Genomic DNA, 25,843 nt, shown 5'->3' with positions numbered 1-25,843 from the left:
TTTGATAGTATGGTAAATGTAGTTTTGTAGTTAAAATGTAGTTTTTATGTACCAACCACAGGAAAATGTAAATCTTTCAAAGAAGAAAGAATTTACTACTTTCTTATCAGAAGAGACCAGCTCCTCCTGCTTCTCTCAGCCTGGTGGACGCCATAGAGATTATAAAGGAAAAAAGTGATACTAACCAGAGACAATTCTTAGTTAGAATGGAATTTATGCATTATGTATGAATTGTATGAATATTCAACAGGCTATTGCTTTTAAGAGATAATTCTTTGTTAACAGGGGTCCTTCTTCAGAGCTTGTGGCTCGGGAGAGGCACCCAGACGTCTGTAACTTTGTTTTTTATTGTCTTGTATTGTCCTAACTCTAAAACTGTTCAATTTTTTTACTCTAATTCTATTTTTATAACCATCTTATTTACTATTAAACTTTTAAAATTTTAAAATAAGTGATTGGCGTTTATCACAATTATGGTAGCAGAGGATGGTTAAAACACCTCACTGCTGGTGCCTTAAGAGAATCAGAGTGAGGACGGCGCGCCCTGCCCAGTTTGGCAGCCTCGTTCTGTGTTCCCCTGCTGTGACCGGCAGATGCAGGTTACGATCAATGGACAAAGGAAGGCAATAAAACAAAGAAAGGGAAAAGATTCCCTAAAACCGCGGTAGTTAGCCCCTAAGACTAAAGTGTACACGAAGACAAAGACCCAAGGACAAAGGACAGGTAAGTATAAGTTTGGAGGGGCGGTTAAAGGGGGGGATGAATGTGTGTGAATGAGAGGCAGCTGGTTATCCCAGACTTGCTAAGCAAGTGCGGAGTTTCTGACGCTGCGTTTCCGTTCTTTCGCGAGAAAGACGGCCAGTAAAGAGACGAAGCGAGTGATAAGAAGAGTGAGAGAACCCCCCCAGGGAAACTGGGACTGAATTTTAGAAAAGGGGTGGGACCCCTAGGAAGCAAAAAGTCTGCTGGATTAAGGGGTGACTGCCCAAGAGCATCCAAGACTAAAACTTTTGCTGGGTTGAGGGATTAATATCCCAAGAGCACCCAGGGTTAAGCAAAAAGTCTGCTGGATTGAGGGGTAAGTGCCCAAGAGCATCCAGGACTGAAACCTGCTGGGTTGAGGGATTGTGCCAAGAGCACCCAGGGTTTTGCCGGATTGAGGTTATGCCCAAGAGCATCTGGGGTTGAACAACACAGCTAGATTGACGGCTAAAGTGCCCAAGAACATCTGGGGTTGGACAACACAGCTGGATTGAGGGGATATCCAAGAGCACCGGGACTGGCCAGTAACACCTAAAATGGTAATAGGTGATTTAAAAGTAAAAGGTACCTTGTTGTTGTTTTGTTGTTGTTTTGTTGTGTGAGAGTGAATCACACACAAAACCGGCCTCAGTTTCCCCGGGCGGGTGGGGGCTGTGGCAAAGTGTGTGTGACCTGCGAATAGGCCTCAGTTTCCCCGGGTGGGTGGGGGCTGTGGCAAAGTGTGTCTGACCTGCAAAACCGGCCATAGTTTCCCCGGGCGGGTGGGGAGGCTGTGGAAAAGCGTGTGTGTGACCTGCAATTCAGCCCTTTTTCTCCGGGCGTGTGGAGTGGGGGGGGCAGTAAAGTGTAAGTGACACGCAAATTAGCCTCATAAGTGGATCGGCACCTGGGGCGACCAGATTCTGAGCCCTCCTCAGAGGCCCAGCTATAGGGGGAGGACACACAGAGCCACGATTCTCTGGCGACAGGCTTCATGTCCTAAGAGTGTGAAAGAGTGTGTAAAAGTGAAGGAGGAATGAAGTAAGAGTAAAGCACATGTAATGTTGGCTGGTATATCTCCTTAGAGGGAGGTGTATTGTATTTGTGTGCGATAGAAGGGATTTGTGTGTGTGTGCATAGATAGAAGTGGTCTTTAGGTTGTAAGAGAAAGTGAAAAACAGAGGTGAGGGACGAATAGATAAAATCTTAAAAAATGGGGCAGAAAAACAGTATGTTAGATACAAAAAAAAAAAAAAAAGTGTAAAAAATTACCAACAGAAATACCTCAAAATAGCCCTCTTGGCATTATGTTAGCTAACTGGGATAAAAACCCTTGTACAAGAAGAAAGGAAAAGGTAAAGATGATACAATTTTGCATGATAGAATGGGCAGAGAAGGAAATAAGATCTGACCGCGTTTATTGGCCAAGATATGGCTCTTTTGAGAACTGGATCTGTCAAGCTCTAAATATATTTGTAAATTCAAAAGAACCGTTTAATCCTGAAGAAAGAGAATATGCCACATGTTGGACAGGAGATTTTAGGAGAATAAAAATCTTTAATGTATCAGAAACGCCCGAGACGAAACCGGAAAAGAAAAAGGGGAAAGAAAAGGGAAGGGAACAAGAAGAAAATAAGAAAATAGAGTGGGATCTTTTGCAGGCTTTGCCCCCTCCTTTCCCGCTCTATCCGTCCGCGGCCGAGCCCCCTGTCCCAGGTCCCGCTTCAGCCCCGCCCGCCCCCAGCTCGGGCTCACAGCCTCCGGCAGCCCCGCCTGCCCCGGTTCCCGTCCCGAGCGCCGGTTCGCAGCCCGCGGCAGCTGTGCCGGTCCCCTCATATGCCCCATCCCCGGCCCCGCCAGTAAATTTGTCTGCCCCAGCCGCCTGGTCTGCAGCCGCCTTGGGGGCCGTGCCGGGGGCCTCTCCTAACGCGCAGTCTAGGGCTGCGGCCCCGACTGTGCCGGGGGTCCCGTCGGTCCCAGCCGTCCTATCTCCAATTGCTTCCCCCACTGCCCGATCCCCGGCTGCCCTGCCTGAGCTGGCTGCGCTGGGCGCTGCGGCCGCTCCTTTGTCTCTGCCGGGAGCCGCTGACTCAGCTGCCACCATCCCCATGCAACCTGCCCACGCTCCCCTTTGGAATCCCCCGGAACTGCTCCCTCCTCCTGTCCCGGCAGCAAACCCCGCCTACGCTCCGCCCTTGGAGGACCAAGCCTCGGCGCTATGCCCTTCCCTTTCCCCCCTTGCAGCCCCGAGCTCCGTTCCCTTAGTAACCACAGCAACTGCTCAGAGAAAGGTTTTCTCCCTAGAAATGCCATACCGAATTACTAGAAGTTTTGTTAAAAGACAGCCCCCTCTGGATTCTTTCCCAAAACACGGGAAAAAGACTGCAGAGGATGAAAACCAGAAATGGGATAAAGAAATTAGTCTATTTCCACTAAGAGAAGTCCCAATGGGGGGAGGTGGGACAGGTTTTGTAAATGCCCCTTTGACTTCTTCTGAAGTCAGGAATTTTAAAAAAGAAATCAAAGGAATTTTAGAAGATCCTATCGGCACCGCTGAACAACTAGACCAGTTCTTAGGTCCAAATATTTATACCTGGGAAGAGATGCAGTCTATAATGAAAATAATATTTTCTCAGGAAGAAAGGCAACTAATCAGAGCAGCTGGAATAAAAGTTTGGGAAAAAGAGAACCCACAGGGGCCCCCTGGAGAAGACAAAATGCCAACTGTGCCTCCTGAGTGGGGTCAAAATAATGAGGAAGGGAGGAAACACATGAATGAATATCGTAATTTAATAATCAAGGGAATAAAAGAGGCGGCACCCCGAGGGCAAAATGCTAAAAAAGCTTTTGAGGCACAGCAAGAAAAAGAAGAATCTCCAACTGAATGGTTGGACAGACTTAGGAAAAATATGAAACAATATTCCGGAATAGACCCTGAAACTGATGTGGGAAAAGCTTTGTTAAGGATTAACTTTGTTACAAATGCTTGGCCAGATATCAGAAAAAAAATAGAAAAAATTGAGGATTGGCATAATAAATCATTAGATAACTTACTAAAGGAGGCTCAAAAAGTATATGTTCGAAGAGATGAAGAGAAAGCTAAACTGAAAGCAAAATTTATAGCAGTCACCATGCGAGAAAACAATTTAAAAAAAATTCAAAAACATACAAGCACTACTTTTAGAGATAAAATTAATAAAGACGGGGAAAAGGAGAAAAATAGAATCCCAATACAAACCAAGTCTCAGCAGCATTCCAGGAATGCCTGCTTTTACTGTGGGGGTGAGGGACATTATAGGAGAAATTGTCCTAAGCAGGTAATAGATCTGAAAATCTTCAAAGAAATGAGCACAGAGGAGGAATAGGGAGGTCAAAGGCTCTATTTTTTAGGGGACAAGTACCATCTAGAGCCTGTGATAACTCTGAAAGTGGGTCCCCAAGAAGAATTGGAATTTGTAGTAGATACAGGGGCAGAAAGAACCTGCCTTCTAAATGTACCCAAAGGTTATAGTGTGAGTAAAGATACTGCAAAAGTAACAGGTGCAAAAGGAGAAACTTTTACAGTTCCAGTCATTAAAGATGTAGTAATTGAAGGGGAAACTAAAATTTGGATGGGAGATGTTTTATTAGTTCCAAAGGCAGGTAGCAACCTACTAGGAAGAGACTTACAAGTGAAATTAGGAATAGGGGTTATACCAGAAGATGGGAAAATGACAGCTAAAGTTTTAAAATTAAGCCAAGAGGATAAAAAAAAAAAATTAACAAGAAAGTTTGGGCTGGGGAAGGAAATAGGGGAGGATTAAATATTGACCCTATAAGTGTTACAATAGAGAGAGAAGATTGTCCCATATGTGTACGTCAATACCCCATATCTTTAGAGGGACGGGAAGGTTTGAAGCCAGTAATAGAAGGCCTAATAAAGGACGGGACACTAGAACCTTGCATGTCTCCCCATAATACCCCTATTCTCCCAGTAAAGAAGCCTGATGAGAGTTATAGACTAGTACAAGATTTAAGGGAAGTTAACAAAAGAACTCGGTCTCGTTACCCAGTAGTACCCAATCCCTATACACTTCTAAGTTCCACCCCAGCATCAGTAGTTTAGTGTAGTGGATCTTAAAGATGCTTTTTGGGCCTGTCCACTAGCCGAAGAGAGCCGAGATATCTTTGCCTTTGAATGGGAGGATCCAAAAACTGGAAGAAAGCAGCAATTAAGATGGACGAAATTACTGCAGGGGTTCACGGAATCTCCAAACTTATTTGGGCAAGCTTTAGAAAAAAATACTGCAAGCCTTTTCCATTCCTCCTAGAATACAAATTATCCAATATGTGGATGATCTTTTACTATCTGGGGAAGATGAAGTTGAAGTTAGAGAAGCTACAATAAAACTTTTAAATTTTCTGGGAGAAAAAGGATTAAGGGTATCAAAAGAGAAACTGCAATTTGTAGAACTAGAAGTAAAATATCTTGGACACTTGATAAGTAAGGGTAGTCGAAGGCTCAATCCAGAGAGAATTGCAGGAATTTTATCCCTTCCACCTCCCTCTTCAAAGAGGGAAATCAGAAAACTACTCAGATTATTGGGATATTGTAGATTATAGATTGAGGGGTACACACAGGCAGTAAAATTTTTGTATGAGAAGTTGACAGAGGGAGATAATATAAAATGGACCAAGGAAGATGATGATAAATTAGAAAAATTGAAGTTAAAATTAGCCTCAATACCAGCTTTAAGCTTACCTTCACTAGAAAAACCCTTTCATCTGTATGTGAATGTAGAACAGGGGGTAGCTCATGGAGTTCTGGTCCAGGAGTGGGGAGGAGTAAAGAGACCAGTAGCTTATTTATCAAAGATGTTAGACCCAGTGAGCCACGGCTGGCCAGTATGTATTCAAGCTATAGCCGCTACTGCAATTCTAGTAGAAGAAAGTCGTAAACTTACTTTTGGAGGTAAACTAATTGTGTGCACACCTCATGCGGTTCGAAATGTGTTAAATCAGAAAGCAGAAAAATAGTTGACAGACTCTAGAATGTTAAAATATGAAGCAATCTTGATAGATAGTGATGATCTGACATTAGAAGTAAACAGGAGTTTAAATCCAGCTCAATTTCTATATGGAGAACCAGCAGATAACCTAATACATAATTGTTTAGAAATTATCCAATACCAAACAAATGTTCGAGGGGATCTTGAAGAACAAGCCCTTTCAGAAGGGGAAATAATCTATGTAGATGGTTCCTCCAGATGTTTACAAGGAAAAAGGATGTCAGGTTATGCAGTAGTTGATGGAAAAAACATGCAAACTATTGAAAAAGGAAAATTACCCTCAAACTGGTCAGCTCAAACTTGTGAATTATATGCTCTAAAAAAGGCACTGGAATATTTAGCACACAAGAAAGGAACTATATATACTGATTCGAGGTATGCTTTTAGAGTAGTACATACTTTTGGAAAAATTTGGGAAGAAAGAGGACTACTAAACTCAAGAGGAAAAGGATTAGTACATGAAGGACTCATTTTAGAGATTTTAGAGGCATTAAAACTACCTGAAGAAATAGCTATAGTACACATTAAGGGACACCAAAAAGGAGTAACCCCAAAAATAAGAGGAAATAATTTAGCAGATCAGGAAGCTAAGGATGCAGCAGAAAATGGAGCTGAAAGAGTCATGTTAATATTAACTCCAAATGAGGAAAAATTGGAAATCCCGAAGTTTAGTGAAGCAGAGAAAAAAGAATTAAATAAGATAGGAGGAGAACAGGCTGAATCAGGGAAATGGAAACTTCCTGATGGAAGACAATTACTTAATAAAATACTAGCTAAAAAAATATTAGAAGATATGCATCAGAAAACCCATTGGGGTACTCAGGCCTTGTGTGATCATTTTTTAAGGAACTATGGATGCATTGGGATTTATGGAGTAGCAAAGCAAGTAACTGAAAAATGCATAACTTGCCAAAGGATAAACAAGAAGGTAATGAGAAAAACAACATTAGGAGGTCGTGAGTTAGCTCTTCAACCATTTCAAAGTATCCAAGTAGATTTTACTGAACTTCCTCAAGTACAAAGATGGAAGTATTTATTAGTAATAACAGACCATCTAATTCATTGGGTAGAAGCAGTTCCCACTACCAAGGCCTCAGCCAACATGGTAAGTAAGACCCTTTTAGAACAAATTATTCCCAGATATGGAATGGTTAATAGAATAGACTCAGACAGAGGAACGCATTTTACGTCAAAAGTGTTACAACAGATAATTCAATCTTTAGGGATAAAATGGGAGCTCCATACCCCATGGCATCCACAGAGTTCTGGTCGTGTAGAAAGGATGAACCAGACTTTAAAAAGAACTTTAACCAAATTAATGGTTGAAACCCAAATGTCATGGGTACAATGCCTACCTTTGGCCTTATTGAGGATCCGAACACAACCCAGGTCAGACCTGGGAGTGTCACCCTATGAAATGATTTTTGGGTTACCCTTTTTGACCACCCAACATGAAAATGCTACCTATGAGGTAGGGGAAATGAGTGTTAAAAGATACGTTAACACCATAGCAAAAACTCTTGAAAACTTACGGTTGAAAGGAATAATCCCTCAAACCACATCTTTAGACTTTAAAATCCATAATGTTCATCCAGGGGAATGGGTGCTAGTAAAAACCTAGAAAGAACAATCTTTAACTCCTCAATGGGAAGGTCCTTTTCAGGTATTGCTGATGACCGAGGCCGCGATCCGGACCAAGGAACGAGGGTGGATCCACGCCAGCAGAATCAAAGGACCTGTGGATGAACCTAAGGAGTGGACGATTACATCTGAACCGGGTGATACAAAACTGACTCTTAAACGGGGACTGGGTGGTAATGAACTGGGAAGACCCAAATGGTCCAAGAAACATACCCAGGATCACACCTAATTGGGAGATAAGGCCAAGCTTATATCAGTGGTTTCAAGTTCCGTCTGGACAAGTTTTGAGACGCCTCAGATACCCTCCCTGGGGAGGAATACTTCCACTCCAAACAGGAGGATCAGGACTGTTTCGGACAGAGAACTCTTGTATTCACGCCTTAGTCTGTGATTTATACAAGGAGGAAGAGGAGTTGCAACTTCCATCAGTGTCAGACCAAATACCTTGTTTGATCCACCCAAATACCAGACATGCTAGCTGGGTTAAATGTAAATGTTTAAATTGTGGGAAGAATTGGTATTGTAGTTCACACAAGCGACGTTCTCATTGCAGGAAGTGTCAAGGACCAAATCGATCTCCTATCCAAATAGAATTCCAAGAAACTGAAATAATAACTTTGTTTTGTGGATGGGAATTATTAGTGCCTGTTGAATGGGAGATACCTGAAGAACAGTGGGAAACGACAGTTAAAGAGTGTCAAAAACGATTTGTCTGGAAATTAGCTAAGAGGAAGTGACAAGGAAATAGAGGGCAAGACCAGATTGGCCTCTATATTTGCCACCAAGAAGATCAAATACACCTGCTGTGGGTTGCAACCCCATAGGCATGGGAGGTGGGAGTATAAGCCATACTGGACCTCTGTTACTCCTTTTTCTGTCACTCAATTTTTGTCTTTTCCCTTTTGGGATATCGACAAGGCCATGTTACAGATGTTACCAAAAGCTGTACATGGAAAGACACTGAGGTTCCTTTTTCATTTCTCACACTCATGTCAACAGCCACTGTTACAACCCATCCAAATTAGGCAATTGCATACATAAAGGGAAAAAGTACTGGATTGCAGAGAACTTAGGAACAAGTGGTAGCAGGATGGGAAGTCAGTGCCCAAAAGAGGAGAGATGGAGTTGTTTTACCTACATTACTGGGAAAAAAGCACCAGATTTAGTAAAAGAGCAGTTGATAAGCAAAAAGGCTAAGTCAGTAAAACCACCTAAGCCTGTGCCAATTTCCATCAACGATTTGTATACCAAACTTGAACAGCAATTAGAGAAAGAAATAGATATCTCAAGGATGGGTAAAAATCAGTTTGTAGAATTAGGAGAAAGAATAAGTAAGGAACTTAACATAACCAATTGTTGGGTCTGTGGAGGGGCTTTGATGTCAGAAGAATGGCCATGGAAAGGCAGCAGCTTAGGCCCAATTGAGCTTCTAAAATGGAACCAAGCAAGCACAAGTGGAGAAAACAGACCAGAAGGGTGGATTTTAAGCTCAACAGTGATAGGGGAAGAATGTCTCTGGTGCACTGGGAAAATGTTCCTTCATGAAGTAGGAAAAACACCCTGTAAAAGATATAAGGTTAGTAATGGAACTTCTGTATAGTGGGTCCCAGAACCAACCATGTATTGGACCCAGGAAAAAGCAAAAAAAGGAAATTGTAAGTAAGATAATAAAATAAAACTTTCCAATGTAATGATACAGGCAAAAATCCTTACTATGGCATCCCAGAATTTTCCAAATTTTGGGAGAATATAGATCAACAAAAATTTGACTATTGGAAAGCTCCAGATGGCTTATTTTGGATTTGTGGAAAAAGAGCATACCCAAAACTCCCCTCTCAGTGAAAAGGGAGCTGCACTCTGGGAATCATACAGCCAGGATTTGTTCTTTTACCAGGACCTGATGGGGATCAATTAGGGATACCAGTTTATGAGGATCTAAAGAGAAACAGGAGATTTGATTGGAGGATTCCAAAAACGGGGAGATGAGGAATGGCCCCCAGAACGCATACTGGAAACATATGGGCCAGCCACCTGGGCACAAGATGGGAGTTGGGGATATCGAACCCCAATTTATATGCTAAATCGTATTATAAGACTTGAAGCTGCTGTAGAGATAATAACAAACAAAACTGGTCAGGCAATGGAATTAATATCAAGGCAACAAACCCAAACAAGAGCGGATGTGTATCAGAATAGGTTGGCTTTAGACTATCTATTACCTGAAGAAGGGGATGTTTGTGGAAAGTTCAATACATCAGATTGTTGTTTAAAAATAGTTGACAATGGGGCTGCCGTCCTGGACATAGTCAATGATATCAGAAAAATTGCCCACATACCAGTTCAAAAGTAGGAATCAATGCTAAATACTAGCTGGTGGGATAATGTGTTGGGGGCAGAATGGTGGAAAAAGTTAGGCTTCTTCCTTTTATGCGCTACAGCTGGTTTAATATTTCTTCCTTGTTTGATTCCCTGTTTCATTCAGCTCATCACCAGTGTGGTACAAAGCATGCAATTAGTAAACATGGACCAAAAGTTGCCTACAACAACACCACCACAAAGGATTATAGTGTTAAAGAAACAAAATAATATAGAAGACCCCTTCAAAGAAGCGAGATTGATTTGTGAAAAAAATGAGCGAATAATGAAAGCTAGAAAACAATGAATATTGCTCGAGCCAAATTAATTATAAAAAGAAAGAGGGAGGATTGTGAAAAGTGCATATTATATGGCTCTATGCAAGATATTTACTATATGTGTTATGTTGTGCTAATTGTTAATGTGGTATTAATATTTTGATAGTATAGTAAATGTAGTTTTGTAGTTAAAATGTAGTTTTTATCACACCAGCCACAGGAAGACGTAAATCTTTCAGAGAAAAAGAATTTCCTACTTCCTTATCAGAAGAAACCAACTCCGCCTGCCTCTCTCAGCCTTGAGAATGCCACAGAGATTAAAGGAAAAAGTGATACTAACCAGAGACAGTTCTTTGTTTAAATCAAGTTTATGCATCATGTATAAAATATATGAATATTCAACAGGCTATTGCTTTTAAGAGATAGTCCTTTGTTAGCAGGGGTCCTTCTTCAGAGCTTGTAGCTCGGGAGAGGCACCCAGACGTCTGTAACTTTGTTTTTATTGTCTTGTATTGTCCTAACTCTAAAACTGTTCAAATTTTTTACTCTAATTCTATTTTTATAACCATCTTATTTACTATTAAACTTTTAAAATTTTAAAACAAGTGATTAGCGTTTATCACAAAAGTGTAAGTGACACGCAAATTAGCCTCATAAGTGGATCGGCACCTGGGGCGACCAGATTCTGAGCCCTCCTCAGAGGCCCAGCTATAGGGGGAGGACACACAGAGCCACGATTCTCTGGCGACAAGCTTCATGTCCTAAGAGTGTGAAAGAGTGTATAAAAGTAAAGGAGGAATGAAGTAAGAGTAGATGGAAGAAAGCACATGTAATGTTGGCTGTTATATCTCCTTAGAGGGAAGTGTATTGTATTTGTGTGTGATAGAAAGGATTTTTGTGTGTGTGCATAGATAGAAGTGGTCTTTAGGTTGTAAGAGAAAGTGAAAAACAGAGGTGGGGGACCAATTGATAAAATCTTGAAAAATAGGATAGAAAAACAGTAAGTTGGATACAAGCAAGAAAAACGAGTGTAAAAAATTACCAACAGAAATACCTCAAAATAGCCCTCTTGGCACTATGTTAGCTAACTGGGATAAAAACCCTTGTACAAAAAAAAAAAAAAAAAAGGAAAAGGTAAAGATGATACAATTTTGCATGATAGAATGGGCAGAGAAGGAAATAAGATCTGACCACGTTTATTAGCCAAGATATGGCTCTTTTGAGAACTGGATCTGTCAGGCTCTAAATATATTTGTAAATTCAAAAGAACCGTTTAATCCTGAAGAAAGAAAATATGCCACATGTTGGACAGGAGATTTTAGGAGAATAAAAATTTTTAATGTATCAGAAACGTCCGAGACGAAACAAGAAAAGAAAAAGGGAAAAGAAAAGGGAAGGGAACAAAAAGAAAAGAAGGGAATAGAGTGGGATCCTTTGCAAGCTTTGCCCCCTCCGTTCCCGCTCGCGCTTTCGCCGTTCGCGGCCGAGCCCCCTGTCCCAGGTCCCGCTTCAGCCCCGCCCGCCCTCAGCTCGGGCTCACAGCCTCCGGCAGCCCCGCCTGCCCCGGTTCCCGTCCCGAGCGCCGGTTCGCAGCCCGCGGCAGCTGTGCCGGTCCCCGCATACACCCCAGCCCCGGCCCCGCCGGTGAATTTGTCTGCCCCAGCCGCTTGGTCTGCAGCCGCCTTGGGGGCCGTGCCGGGGGCCCCTCCTAAACGCGTAGTCTAGGGCTGCAGCCCCAACCGGGCCGGGGGTCCCGTCAGTCCCAGCCGTCCTATCTCCAATCGCCTCCCCCACTGCCCGATCCCCGGCTGCCCTGCCTAAGCCGGCTGCGCTGGGCGCTGCGGCCGCTCCTTTGTCTCTGCCGGGAGCCGCTGACTCAGCTGCCACCATCCCCATGCAACCTGCCCACGCTCCCCTTTGGAATCCCCCGGAACTGCTCCCTCCTCCTGTCCCGGCAGCAAACCCCGCCTACGCTCCGCCCTTGGAGGACCAAGCCTCGGCGCTATGCCCTTCCCTTCCCCCCCTTGCAGCCCCGAGCTCCGTTCCCTTGGTAACCACAGCGACTGCTCAGGTAGACGAAATTACCGCAGGAGTTCACGGAATCTCCAAACTTATTTGAGCAAGCTTTAGAAAAAAAAAAAAATACTGCAAGCCTTCTCCACTCCTCCTAGAATACAAATTATCCAATATGTGGATGATCTTCTACTATCTGGGGAAGATGAAGTTGAAGTTAGAGAAGCTACAATAAAGCTTTTAAATTCTCTGGGAAAAAAAAAAAAATATTAAGAGTATCAAAAGAGAAACTGCAATTTGTAGAACTAGAAGTAAAATATCTTGGACACTTGATAAGTAAGGGTAGTGGAAAGCTCAGTCCAGAGAGAATTGCAGGAATTCTATCCCTTCCACCTCCCTCTTCAAAGAGGGAAATCAGAAAACTACTTGGATTGTTGGGATATTGTAGATTATGGATTGAGGGGTACACACAAGCAGTAAAATCTTTGTATAAAAAATTGACAGAGGGAGATAATATAAAATGGACCAAGGAAGATGATGATAAATTAGAAAAATTAAAGTTAAAATTAGCCTCAATACCAGCTTTAAGCTTACCTTCACTAGAAAAAACCCTTTCATCTGTATGTAAATGTAGAACAGGGGGTAGCTCATGGAGTTCTGGTCGTGTAGAAAGGATGAACCAGACTTTAAAAAGAACTTTAACCAAATTAATGGTTGAAACCCAAATGTCATGGGTACAATGCCTACCTTTGGCCTTATTGAAGATCCGAACACAACCCTGGTCAGACCTGGGATTGTCACCCTATGAAATGATGTTTGGGTTACCCTTTTTGACCACCCAACATGAAAGTGCTACCTATGAGGTAGGAGAAATGAGCGTTAAAAAATACGTTAACACCATTGCAAAAAACTCTTGAAAACTTACGGTTGAAAGGAATAATCCCTCAAACCACACCTTTAGATTTTAAAATCCATCATGTTCATCCAGGGGAATGGGTGCTAGTAAAAACCTAGAAAGAACAATCTTTAACTCCTCAATGGGAAGATCCTTTTCAGGTATTGCTGATGACCGAGGCCGCGATCCGGACCAAAGAACGAAGGTAGATCCACGCCAGCAGAATCAAAGGACCTGTGGATGAACCTAAGGAGTGGACGATTACATCTGAACTGGGTGATACAAAACTGACTCTTAAACGGGGACTGGGTGGTAATGAACTGGGAACACCCAAATGGTCCAAGAAACATACCCAGGATCACACCTAATTGGGAGATAAGGCCAAGCTTATATCAGTGGTTTCAAGTACCACCTGGACAAACTTTGAGACGCCTCCGATACCCTCCCTGGGGAGGAATACTTCCACTCCAAACAGGAGGATCAGGACTGTTTCAGACAGAGAACTCTTGTATTCACGCCTTAGTCTGTGATTTATACAAGGAGGAAGAGGAGTTGCAACTTCCATCAGTGTCAGACCAAATACCTTGTTTGATCCACCCAAATACCAGACATGCTAGCTGGGTTAAATGTAAATGTTTAAATTGTGGGAAGAATTGGTATTGTAGTTCACACAAGTGACGTTCTCATTGCAGGAAGTGTCAAGGACCAAATCGATCTCCTATCCAAATAGAATTCCAAGAAACTGAAATAATAACTTTGTTTTGTGGATGGGAATTATTAGTGCCTGTTGAATGGGAGATACCTGAAGAACAGTGGGAAACGACAGTTAAAGAGTGTCAAAAACGATTTGTCTGGAAATTAGCTAAGAGGAAGTGACAAGGAAATAGAGGGCAAGACCAGATTGGCCTCTGTATTCACCACCAAGAAGATCAAATACACCTGCTGTGGGTTGCAACCCCATAGGCATGGGAGGTGGGAGTATAAGCCATACTGGACCTCTGTTACTCCTTTTTCTGTCACTCAATTTTTGTCTTCTCCCTTTTGAGATATCGACAAGGCCATGCTATAAGTGTTACAAAAAGCTGTACATGGAAAGACACCGAGGTTCTTTTTTCATTTCTCACACTCATGTCAACAGCCACTGTTACAACCCATCCAAATTAGGCAATTGCATACTATTTGTTAGCTGAAGAAGGGGGTGTTTGTAGAAAATTCAATACATCAGATTGTTGTTTAAAAATAGATGACAATAGAGATGCTGTCCTAGACATAGTCAATGATATCAGAAAAATTGCCCACATACCAGTTCAAAAGTAGGAATCAATGCTAAATACTAGCTGGTGGGATAATGTGTTGGGAGCAGAATGGTGGAAAAAGTTAGGCTTCTTCCTTTTATGCGCTACAGCTGGTTTAATATTTCTTCCTTGTTTGATTCCCTGTTTCATTCAGCTCATCACCAGTGTAGTACAAAGCATGCAATTAGTAAACATGGACCAAAAGTTGCCTACAATAACACCACCACAAAGGATTATGGTGTTAAAGAAACAAAATAATATAGAAGACTCCTTCAAAGAAGCGAGATTGATTTGTGAAAAAATGAGCGAATAATGAAAGCTAGAAAACAATGAATATTGCTCGAGCCAAATTAATTATAAAAAGAAAGAGGGAGGATTGTGAAAAGTGCATATTATATGGCTCTATGCAAGATATTTACTATATGTGTTATGTTGTGCTAATTGTTAATGTGGTATTAATATTTTGATAGTATGGTAAATGTAGTTTTGTAGTTAAAATGTAGTTTTTATGTACCAACCACAGGAAAATGTAAATCTTTCAAAGAAGAAAGAATTTACTACTTTCTTATCAGAAGAGACCAGCTCCTCCTGCTTCTCTCAGCCTGGTGGACACCATAGAGATTAAAGGAAAAAAGTGATACTAACCAGAGACAATTCTTAGTTAGAATGGAATTTATGCATTATGTATGAATTGTATGAATATTCAACAGGCTATTGCTTTTAAGAGATAATTCTTTGTTAACAGGGGTCCTTCTTCAGAGCTTGTGGCTCGGGAGAGGCACCCAGACGTCTGTAATTTTGTTTTTTATTGTCTTGTATTGTCCTAACTCTAAAACTGTTCAATTTTTTTACTCTAATTCTATTTTTATAACCATATTATTTACTATTAAACTTTTAAAATTTTAAAATAAGTGATTGGCGTTTATCACAGCCCCCTCCCGACCTGACGCGCTTCCCAACCACCCTCAGCCGCATTCCACACCCCGGCGAGATAGGTTAGGATCATCCCTCCACTACCCACTCGATCGGGACTTGCTGTTCTCCCGGCACTTCCCCCGCTCCCTCCTCCCCCCGCCCGAACTGTTCCTGCGCGGAAAGGGAAAGGAGCGGTGGGGTGCTGCTGCGCGGTGCCTATGGGGGGGTGAAGGGACTCCGAGGTGGACTTTGTGTCAGACCTGTCTCCCCCCCTCTTGGAGTAAAGGTGTTGTGTCTGCGGGAGCTGCTTCAAAAAGCATATCCAGCTCCTCCTGGTCACTGGGATGGATTAAAAGTTTCATCTTTCTTGGGACTGGCGTTTGATCAGCTTTTGGGGCTTTTGATGAACCTGTTTGTGGCGAACCCTGGGAGAGCTGAGGGCTTTCCCCTCCCCCATCTCCCGGAGGAGGTATTAAACTTGGAGAAAGTAGCTTTCTGTCCCCTCCCTCTGACTGGTCGACAGATGACGCGCTACTGTCTTCCTCTCTGCTACTTTGCAACTGCCCAATTTTGGGATTTCCATCGGCATTTTCCAAAATGGCTTCTAACATAATTCTAGCTGCGGACAAGAGCTTTGCAGCTATCTTGTCCTTCTTTGTGGCTCTATGATATAACTCCCTATTTGCTTCCTGCCAAAACCCTGGCTCAAATAGAACATGGGTCTCACAATGAGGATAATTACAACGGACCCAGAGCATCAACGCCTGAAGCTCTTTTTCCTTGAGAGCCACACCGTGTGTTGAAACCACCCCCCTTAGGGCAGATAAAATAGAGATTTGTTCCTGGGAAATGGCTCCCCCCATGATCGAGATCCAACTGTTCTTACCAAAGCACTAAGGCTTGGGTGCAGCTGTTGTCGAATTCGCCTCAGAGGTGTCCTGATTGCTGACCCGCAGGTTTCAGGGTGACGAATTCCAGGGCCCTTGGAGATCTGTCGGTGTGGGACGAATTTGAGATTAGCTGCTCTGGCCAGAAATGTTCTTCTTATCTTCTCCAGAGCTGACCGTCTGGCTTTTGATCTTCTGAGGGCTTGCGATGTTCACTGCAGAAGGTTCACTGGGACCCTTTCGGTGCCCCTTTCCAGGGGCCCACCCAGGGACGCCAGTTCTCAGTTTTTTGTCCCTATATTCAGGTGGTTTTAGAGTCTTTTTGCCTTCTGCAAAGCCCTGAGCCAGACGCAAGAAAGAGACAGAGTCTTCAGGTTCTGATTTTCAAAGTTGCATGCTCTGTTTATTGTTTCTTATCTTACAATTTTCTCAGTGCTCAACTAAGATCTGTGCAGCTGCTCGGGCATCTGATGACTCCTCCCGCACTGGGCTGTCGCTGTCTTTCATACTAATTGTTACGTACTCTTTATTTATCATTATTTGCCAATACCTATCACTTATACTAAACAGGTCATCCCTACTTTGACCCAATCTCCTTAAACTACTTTGTGCCATTGTCACTACAGAAAATGGAGTGAGGGAAGAAGAAAGAAGAAGCAAGAGACAACTCCCAAAATCCTCCATCTTGCTCCCATCTACTTCCACACTAAAACCCCAAACCCACTGTTTTTCACCCTGTGGTAAGCTAAACTACAATCTTTCACACTCTTGTGGCCTGCAATTCATCTTGCAGTGTAGGAAGCCTCTCCCATGGACTGAGATCAAAGCCAGTGTCTTCCTGGGCTCTGTGCCAGGGTCCCAGACCCCCCTGTCCAGGTCTCAGACCCCTCTGCCCATGTCTCTGACCTTCCAGGGCAACCAAAGGAATGCCCTGGACTCCAACAGGTGGCTATTAAGAGATACTGGAGTAACTGTCCTTCTCCTGGTGGAGGTTCCCAGGACTCTAAATCCTTGGCAAGCTGTTCCCCAAATATAGTGGGGGAGTTCTTGTAGCCCCTGTGGTAAGACACACCATGTGAGCTGAGTTTTTCTTCCAGTTTTAGGGCTTTCCCACTCGAATACAAAAAAATTCTGGCTGGCTTCATGGAGAGGGAGGCAAAAGAAAGCATCCTTTAGATCTAGAACAGTAAACCAAGTTAGTTCAGGTGTTAAACGGGTTAACAAGGTGTAGGGATTGGCAACCACTGGATACAAGTCTTCAGTTACCTTGTTAACAGCCCTTAAATCTTGTACTAATCTGTATGACCCACCAGGTTTCTTTACTGGCAGAATAGGAGTATTAAAATCAGATTGACACTCTCTCAGTAGTCCTAGCTGCAGAAAGTTCTCAATAATTGGGCTAACCCCTTCTATATCTTCTTTCTTTAGGGGGTATTTTTTAACCCTTACTGGCTGTCCTCCTTCTTTAAGCCTGATTTGCACTGGGAGTGCATTCTTTGCTCTTCCTGGTATATTGGAGGCCCACACTCCTGGAAATACTTGATCCATTATTTTCCTAAAATTTTCCTTTTCACTTGCCACTTCAATTTCTTTGGTTATTAGCATTAAGCTTAACAGTTCTACATATTGTTGATCCTTTACCTCCAAACTAATTTCCCCATTTTTGAATATTATTCGTGCTTCCAGCTGCTCTAGCAAATCTCTGCCCAAAAGTGCAGATGGAGCATTAGGCATGTATAAAAATCGATGGATGCCCCACTGTTTTCCCAATTTATACTTCCATGGTTTGCAAAAATAAGCTCTTTCAGATTGGCCAGTTGCCCCCTTTACCATAACATAGTCATTGGTTACAGGTATTAGGGCCTTATTCAACACTGAAAATGTTGCCCCTGTATCTACCAAAAATTTCACTTCTTTTTCTTTGTTCCCCAGTTTAACTATAACCAGAGGGTCCCTTAGGGTAGGGCCCTCCGGTCCCCCTTCAGTCCTCTTTTACATGAGCAACTACTTTTTCCCTTTTCTGATCACCTTTTCTATGTTCATTACCCTTTCTTAATTCTGGGCACTGGTTTTTCCAGTGACCAAATTTCTTACAAAATGCACATTGATCTTTTCCTAGTCGGGGTGGTCCTTGTTTTGGTGGACCTTGTCCATGTTTTCCTTTTTCTCCTTCTTTTACTACTGCTGATAGATTCTTCATCCCTTGTTTATACCCTTCTTCCCGGTTACTAAAAACTCTCCAGGCCTCATCTAATAAAGTTTCTAAATTCCGGCTGTTTGGACCCCGGATCTTCTGGAGTTTCCACCTGATAGCTCCTGTGGGTTGTCCTAAAAATAAATTTATTAATTGCTGCATTCCTTCATCAGATCCAGGATCCAGGGTGGTGTGTCGGCGCATTGCGCCTCGCAGGTGATCTAGAAATTCAGATGGTGTTTGAGAGGGGCCCTGTTTGATAGCATATAAGGCTGACCAGTTTATGGTTTTGGGGATTGCTCTTCCTAGCCCTTTTACTATTAGTTCTTGGTACCTCTTTAACCGTCCTAACCCCTCATCATCATTAGGATCCCAACCTGGGTCTCGAAGGGGAAATACAACTTTAACATCTTCCTGTGTTGTCCTACAATCATCCCAGATCCCCAGCCACTAGCCACTTTCAAAACTAACTGCTTCTCCGTTTCTGTTAAGGTATCAAGTAGCAGTTGCAGATCTGCCCAATCAGGTGAATGCTGCTTAATCATACCTCAGCACCAAAAATTTCTCGGCTATTTCTGCTAGCTCTGGGCATAAGTTCTGGGCTCTCTGCTTTCTGCACACAATCAAAGCCTTTTCTCAGAGAGACCCAACTCCAAACACCAACCATTTTAGGCTCGCAAAGAAAATACCCAGGGGTCCTTCACGACTCCAAACACACTCCACCAGAAGTTTCAACAAGGTCTTGCCGAAAAATCCTACGGATATCGGCCGGGACACCACACACAAATCCCTCCGTGAGAAGGAGGTGGGGGGGTAACCCTGATCCCACGCTGCCTCTCCACTCCTCTGTGGTTAGGGACTACACCAGCAGGACTTTAAAATATTACCACACACACTAGCAACTGCAAGCCTCACAAACAAGCAAAAACATATTTTTTTTTTAACTAAAACACTCACTCGCCAAAAGAACTTCTTAGGGTTTTACAGGGAGTTTAGAGACACTGCCCAAGGCTGCAGAGCCTGGATTCCCCTGCGGTTACCAGGGAAACAAATCACCCCCCCCCCCCCACGATTGCTGGGGCTGGCTAGGGTTTCAAACCTCCTTACGCGGCTTGCTCCTTTTAGCTCAAAAAAAAAAAAAAAAAACAATTTTAACTTACACAAATGCTTTTTACACCTAACAAAACGTCAGCAAAATCTTGTTGCCAAAAGCACATGTTGTCCAAGCTCACACACAGCATAAATCTCCTCCAGCACACAATCTGGATACAATACAAACACTTTAAATCCTTCCGCTCTCTCAAACAGAGGTATCCTTCCCTCTCAAACAGAGGTATCCCTCCACTGATCAGGCAGGGAATTCAAAAGACTTTTACAACTCCAAGCTTGCAAAACTCCTAAAAACACTTACACAGGTTACTAACACACTCCAAAATCACACAAATCAAAACACCTACAACACAAACTCTCACAGACCACGATACATACGGTGTCACCCTGGTTTTTCGGAGTTTTTTAAAGCCTTTTGATTGTTCATAAAATGGAGTCAGACCTTTTAGCTACTGTACAATATTAGAGCAGTTTCTACCTTTTCCCACACATGTAATATAAACAAATCCTTTGTTTTTCATTCTCTGTCCTTTGTTTGCATATTTCTAACCTGAAAACAATTGTAACTGACAGCTGGTTTGGCCATTTGGCTGAGGGGTGAAAACTCCAGAAGCCAATCTACAGCCAGACCCACAAATGTATAAAAAGTAAGAAATAAACAGGCTGGGAGCTCTCGGCCTTGTCTCAGCCTTGAGCTGGCTCGGAGGAACCCTCTGCCCTGCGAAAATCTCTCGTCTCCGTGTGGTTGCTTTGCGTATCCCAACCACACATACGGTGCACCAATAATTCTTCCACAGCCTGAAAACACAAACACCCAAAACCACGAGACCACAAAACACGGACCCGTTCACACTACACACACCCAGCGCGCACGGGGCCGCAATCGGGATTTTCCGCGACCCACAACGGGACCCTTCGTGTCCGAAAACGGGCTAGCCACTCGGATTATGGATTGTCAAGGTATCTTTAAACCACAAACTGCAACCGGAGCCACTACTGCTCCTAATACACAACAAAACCCGTTATTTCACTGCCGCTGCTGCCCCCTCACGGGACACGGATTACCAAGGCATCTTTAAACTGCGAGCTGACACAACAAAGACCGGTTGCCGCTGTCCCCACTACGGGACATGGACTACCAAATCACTGACACCAGGCTTTGCAGAGCTGTCACAACTTTTACAAACAAACCCAAGAGGCGTATGTTGTGCACAAGATGTCTCTCATTTCTTACCAACTGCCTATACCAAAAAGGTACCTATTTTCAAGTATAAACATACCTTTTGTCCATAGTTCCAGCAGGTTCTGGTCTTTCCCCGGGTAGTCAGTGGGACCGCAGGAGCCCTCTTCCCAGAAAATTCCGGGTGGGTGCCCAGAGGGGTCCTGGACCCTGCTGGCCCCATGGCCAGAGAGAGTAGTCTCCTGCCTGGCTCGCCAAAATGACTTTTTAAAGAAATATGGGTATTGATCTAGTATCGATGCCCAACTGTGACGGACAAAATCTCTCTAACAGTTTAAAGTTAGAAAGTGTATGTTTATTATGGCCGGGCAGCACACGGGATAGCTCCCTAATTCGCACTGCGAAATTCACAGGTAATTACAAAGCCTTTTATTTACAAAAGTGTTGAATACCCAAAATACAAATCCATATTCATACTCCTGTCACCTCCCATTCCTCGCTTCATATGCTAATTGGCAAAAAGGCTATTAAGCATGCGTACTTTGTTTCCTAAAATGAGTCAGGGGTCTCTTCTGGGGAGGGATCACCCAAAATGAGGAAGTAAGATGAGTCTTCCTCGTTCTGACCTTTCTACCTTTTCAATGCATTCGTGACAAATGAATCCTTGGTAGAACTTATACTTTCCTGTGTTCAATGGGTCCTTTAAGCAGGAAGTCTGCAGCTATCTTATGTCATATTTACCATGTGTCCTGGTTTGGGACAAATTTGGGAGAAAACCCCTGTATAGGATCTCTCTAAGGAAGCAAACCCACGTGGCTCTTCTCTCTAACTGGTCTAGAAAAAAAAACCCAAAACCTTCTTTGGAGAAAAGTGGAAAAAACTATTTTACTAAACAAATGAAGTGCATACAAGTATAAAGAATGAATAGTATGGAACAATAAAACCTCTCCTTCTGAAGTGAGATGGCAAACTGAGAAAGTTCTTGCCGTGGTTGTAGCTCGGCTCTCTCTCAGACTCTCCTCAGTCCCAGTTCCTCTGGCGCTGCTGGAAAATGCCGAGGTCCAGGCCCCGGTGGGCCGCAGGTGCAGCCCCTAGTGCTCCCCTGGGTTTTCAGTCCAGAGCAGGTTTAAACAGTTCTAAGAAAAAGGAAAAAAAACAGTCCAGGGAACTTCTCTGCCTTAGCTAGCTGAAACTAACTAAAAGCAAAAAAAGATCTCTGTCCTGCAGTCTCTCTAAGCTTCTGCCGAACACGCTGTCCGCTGAAGAATGTGGAGGAGTCGGGCAGTTTTTTCAAAACAAACTCTGCGCTTCTCCTTGCTTTTAGAACCAGTCTTAAAGGCACAGGACTCAATATACAGCACAAACAGAACAGACGATTGGGGATACAGGCATCATAAAGTTACCCTAGGACATTCTACCCCTTGTATCCCCATATCGTCAATTTACTAAAACTAATATATATTCCAGCTCTACACACACATACATCTATATAAAAACAATATGCAATATACAGCTACATACGGTGGCAGTACCATTCAGCACACAGTGATAATTACACATGGTTCTCACCCAACAATCAGATCTCCCTGGGGTACACATCGTGTGGTTCCATCTTTCTGCATTACCTACCATGTGCAGCCTGGTCCCTGAGCAAAGACAATCCCACGGATGGGATCCTCTGTACTTGAAGCAGAATTGATCTAAACTGTCTTCCCTAACAAACCTCTTACATGTACTACTGGGACTTTCTCTCTATTTACTGTATGTAGGGACTCAGATTGGGCAGGGCCTGCTCTGTTGGTGGAACTTCGGGTGTTAACTAACCAGGTGGCCTTTGCTAGATGCTGCTCCCAGTTTTTGAATGATCCCTCACTCAGTGCTTTCAGGGTGGTTTTTAGCAGTCCATTATATCTTTCTATTTTCCCTGAAGCTGGTGCATGATAGGGGATATGGTACACCTACTTAATGCCATGTTTCCTAGCCCAGTTGTTGATGAGGCTGTTCTTGAAATGAGTTCCATTGTCTGACTCAATCTTTTCAGGGGTACCATGCCTCCAAAGAACTTGTTTTTCAAGGCCCAGGATGGTGTTACGGGCCGTAGCGTGAGGCACAGGGTAGGTCTCCAGCTATCCAGTGGTGGCTTCCACCATGGTCAGCACATAGCGCTTGCCTTGGCGGGTTTGGGGAAGGGTGATGTAGTCAATCTGCCAGGCTTCCCCATACTTATACTTGGACTATCGCCCGCCATACCATAGCGGCTTCACCCGCTTGGCCTGCTTGATGGCAGCACACGTCTCACAGTCATGGATAACCTGAGAAATACTGTCCATGGTTAGATCCACCCCTCGGTCTCGGGCCCACTTATAGGTGGCATCTCTGCCCTGATGGCCTGAGGCATCATGGGCCTATCGAGCTAGAAACAACTCTCCCTTGTGTTGCCAGTCTAAGTCTATCTTTGACACCTCTATCTTGGCAGCTTGATCTACTTGCTCGTTGTTTCGGTGCTCCTCATTAGCCTGACTCTTGGGGACATGGGCATCTACATGGCGGACTTTGACAGGTAGCTTCTCTACCTGAGTGGCAATGTCCTTCCACTCATCTGCAGCCTAGATTGGTTTTCCCCTACGCTGCCAGTTGGCCTTTTTCCACTTCTCCAGCCATCCCTACAGAGCATTGGCTACCATCCACGAATCAGTGTAGAGGTAGAGCTTTGGCCATTTCTCTCTTTCAGCAATGTCTAGAGCCAGTTGAACAGCTTTGAGCTCAGCGAGTTGGCTTGACCCACCTTCTCTTTCAGTGGCTTGTGCAACCTGTCGTGTGGGGCTCCATACAGCTGCTTTCCACTTTCGTTTCATCCCAATGATGCGGCAGGAACCGTCAGTGAAAAGAGCATAGCGTGTTTCTTCTGCTGGCAGTTGGTTGTATGGTGGAGCTTCTTCAGCACGTGTCACTTGTTCCTGCTCCTCTTCATCCATGAGACCAAAGTTTTCACCTTCCGGCCAGTTTGTAATTATCTCCAAAATCCCAGGGCGATTTGGGTTTCCAATGCGGGCGCGCTGAGTGATGAGGGCAATCCATTTGCTCCATGTGGCATTGGTGGCATGGTGGGTAGAGGGAACTTCTGCTTTGAACATCCATCCCAGCACTGGTAGTCGAGGTGCCAGCAGGAGTTGTGTTTCAGTCCCTACTACTTCTGAGGCAGCTTGAACTCCTTCATAGGTAGCTAAGATTTCCTTCTTTGTTGGAGTGTAGTTGGCTTCAGACCCTCTGTAGCTTTGGCTCCAGAATCCCAGTGGTCGGCCTCGAGTCTCCCTAGGCACCTTCTGCCAAAGGCTCCAGGACAGTCTATTGTTCCCGGCTGCTGAGTAGAGCACGTTCTTCACATCTGGTCCCGTCCTGACTGGGCCAAGGGCCACTGCATGAGCGATCTCTTGCTTGATCTGGGCAAAGGCTTGTTGTTGTTCAGGGCCCCAGTAGAAATCATTCGTCTTGCGGGTGACCAGGTAGAGAGGGCTCACAATCTGGCTGTACTCAGGAATGTGCATCCTCCAGAATCCTATAGCGCTAAGGAAAGCTTGTGTCTCCTTTTTGTTAGTTGGTGGGCACATTGCTGTGATCTTGTTGATGACTTCAGTGGGAATCTGACGCCTTCCATCGTGCCACTTTACTCCCAGAAACTGGATCTCTCGAGCAGGTCCCTTAACTTTGCTCTTCTTGATAGCAAAGCCAGCTTTCAGGAGAATCTGGATGATCTTCTCTCTTTTCTCAAACACTTCTGCTGCTGTGTTTCCTCACACAATGATGTCATCGATGTACTGTAGATGTTCTGGAGCCTCACCCTTTTCCAGTGCAGCCTGGATCAGTCCATGGCAGATGGTGGGGCTGTGTTTCCACCCCTGGGGCAGTCGGTTCCAGGTGTACTGCACGCCCCTCCAGGTGAAAGCAAACTGAGGCCTGCATTCTGCAGCCAGAGGAATGGAGAAAAAGGCATTAGCAATGTCAATTGTGGCGTACCATTTTGCTGCTTTGGACTCCAGCTCGTACTGGAGTTCCAGCATGTCTGGCACAGCAGCACTCAACGGTGGAGTCACTTCGTTCAATGCACGGTAGTCCACAGTCAATCTCCATTCTCCGTCAGACTTGCGCACAGGCCAGATGGGGCTGTTGAAGGGTGAGTGGGTTTTGCTGACCACTCCTTGGCTCTCTAGCTCACGGATCATCTTGTGGATGGGGATCACAGCATCTCGAGTTGTTCTGTACTGTCGGCGATGCACTATTGAAGTGGCAATTGGCACTTGTTGCTCTTCCACCTTCAGAAGACCTACAGCAGATGGGTTCTCTGATAGTCCAGGCAAGGTATTCAACTGCTTAACACCCTCTGTTTCTACAGCTGCTATCCCGAATGCCCACCTAAATCTCTTTGGGTCTTTGAAATACCCATTTCGGAGGAAGTCTATGCCCAAAATGCATGGAGCTTCTGGGCCAGTCACAATAGGGTGTCTCTTCCACTCATTTCCAGTCAGGCTCACATCAGCCTCCACTAAAGTAAAATCTTGTGAACCCCCTGTCACCCCAGCAATGGAAACAGATTCTTTCCCCACATGTCTTGATGGAAGTAATGTGCACTGTGCACCAGTGTCAACTAAGGCCTCGTATTTTTGTGGTTCTGATGTGCCAGGCCAACGAATCCACACAGTCCAAAAAACACGGTTTTCCCTAGCCTCTACCTGGCTAGAGGCAGGGCCCCTCTAAGCCTGATTATCCTTATTTCCTTGGGTAACCGGAGCTGCTTCCTTCTTGCTGGAACTTCCTCTCATAGTCTTGCCATCCAACAATTCATGCAGCCGTTGTGTCATAGCATCAGTAGATTCTCCATCCCATCTTTTCATGTTTTCTCCACATTCACGCAGGAGGACCCACAGCTTAGCCCGTGGGATGCCTTTTCCCTCTCTATCTAGGGAACGTTTGCGTGTGGTGCCAGAGCCCCTAACTTGTACTGCAGAGATCTGGAGAATGTCCTGCTTGAGTTCTTTGTGATTCTCCTCTATCTTGTCTGCTAATCCCCGCACCTGTGTTTCTAGAGCTGCAATTCTTGCATGTGTTGGACCATGCACAGCATCTGCATATGTTCGTAGTTTCTTTGCTATATCAAGCACGGTCTCCTCTGTCTCATCCCGCTTCATTATTGCTAAAGCAGAGGAGTATTCTTGTGGCTTAAGTCGTACAAGTTTTCGCCACATCACAGGTGTACATGGTACCAAGTCGGGGTTCCTAGTGTTTATGTCATCTGA

The sequence above is a fragment of the Hirundo rustica genome, chromosome W (assembly GCF_015227805.2).
Source record: "Hirundo rustica isolate bHirRus1 chromosome W, bHirRus1.pri.v3, whole genome shotgun sequence".
Taxonomy (NCBI): Eukaryota; Metazoa; Chordata; class Aves; order Passeriformes; family Hirundinidae; genus Hirundo; species Hirundo rustica.
This window is presented reverse-complemented; position numbering follows the sequence as displayed.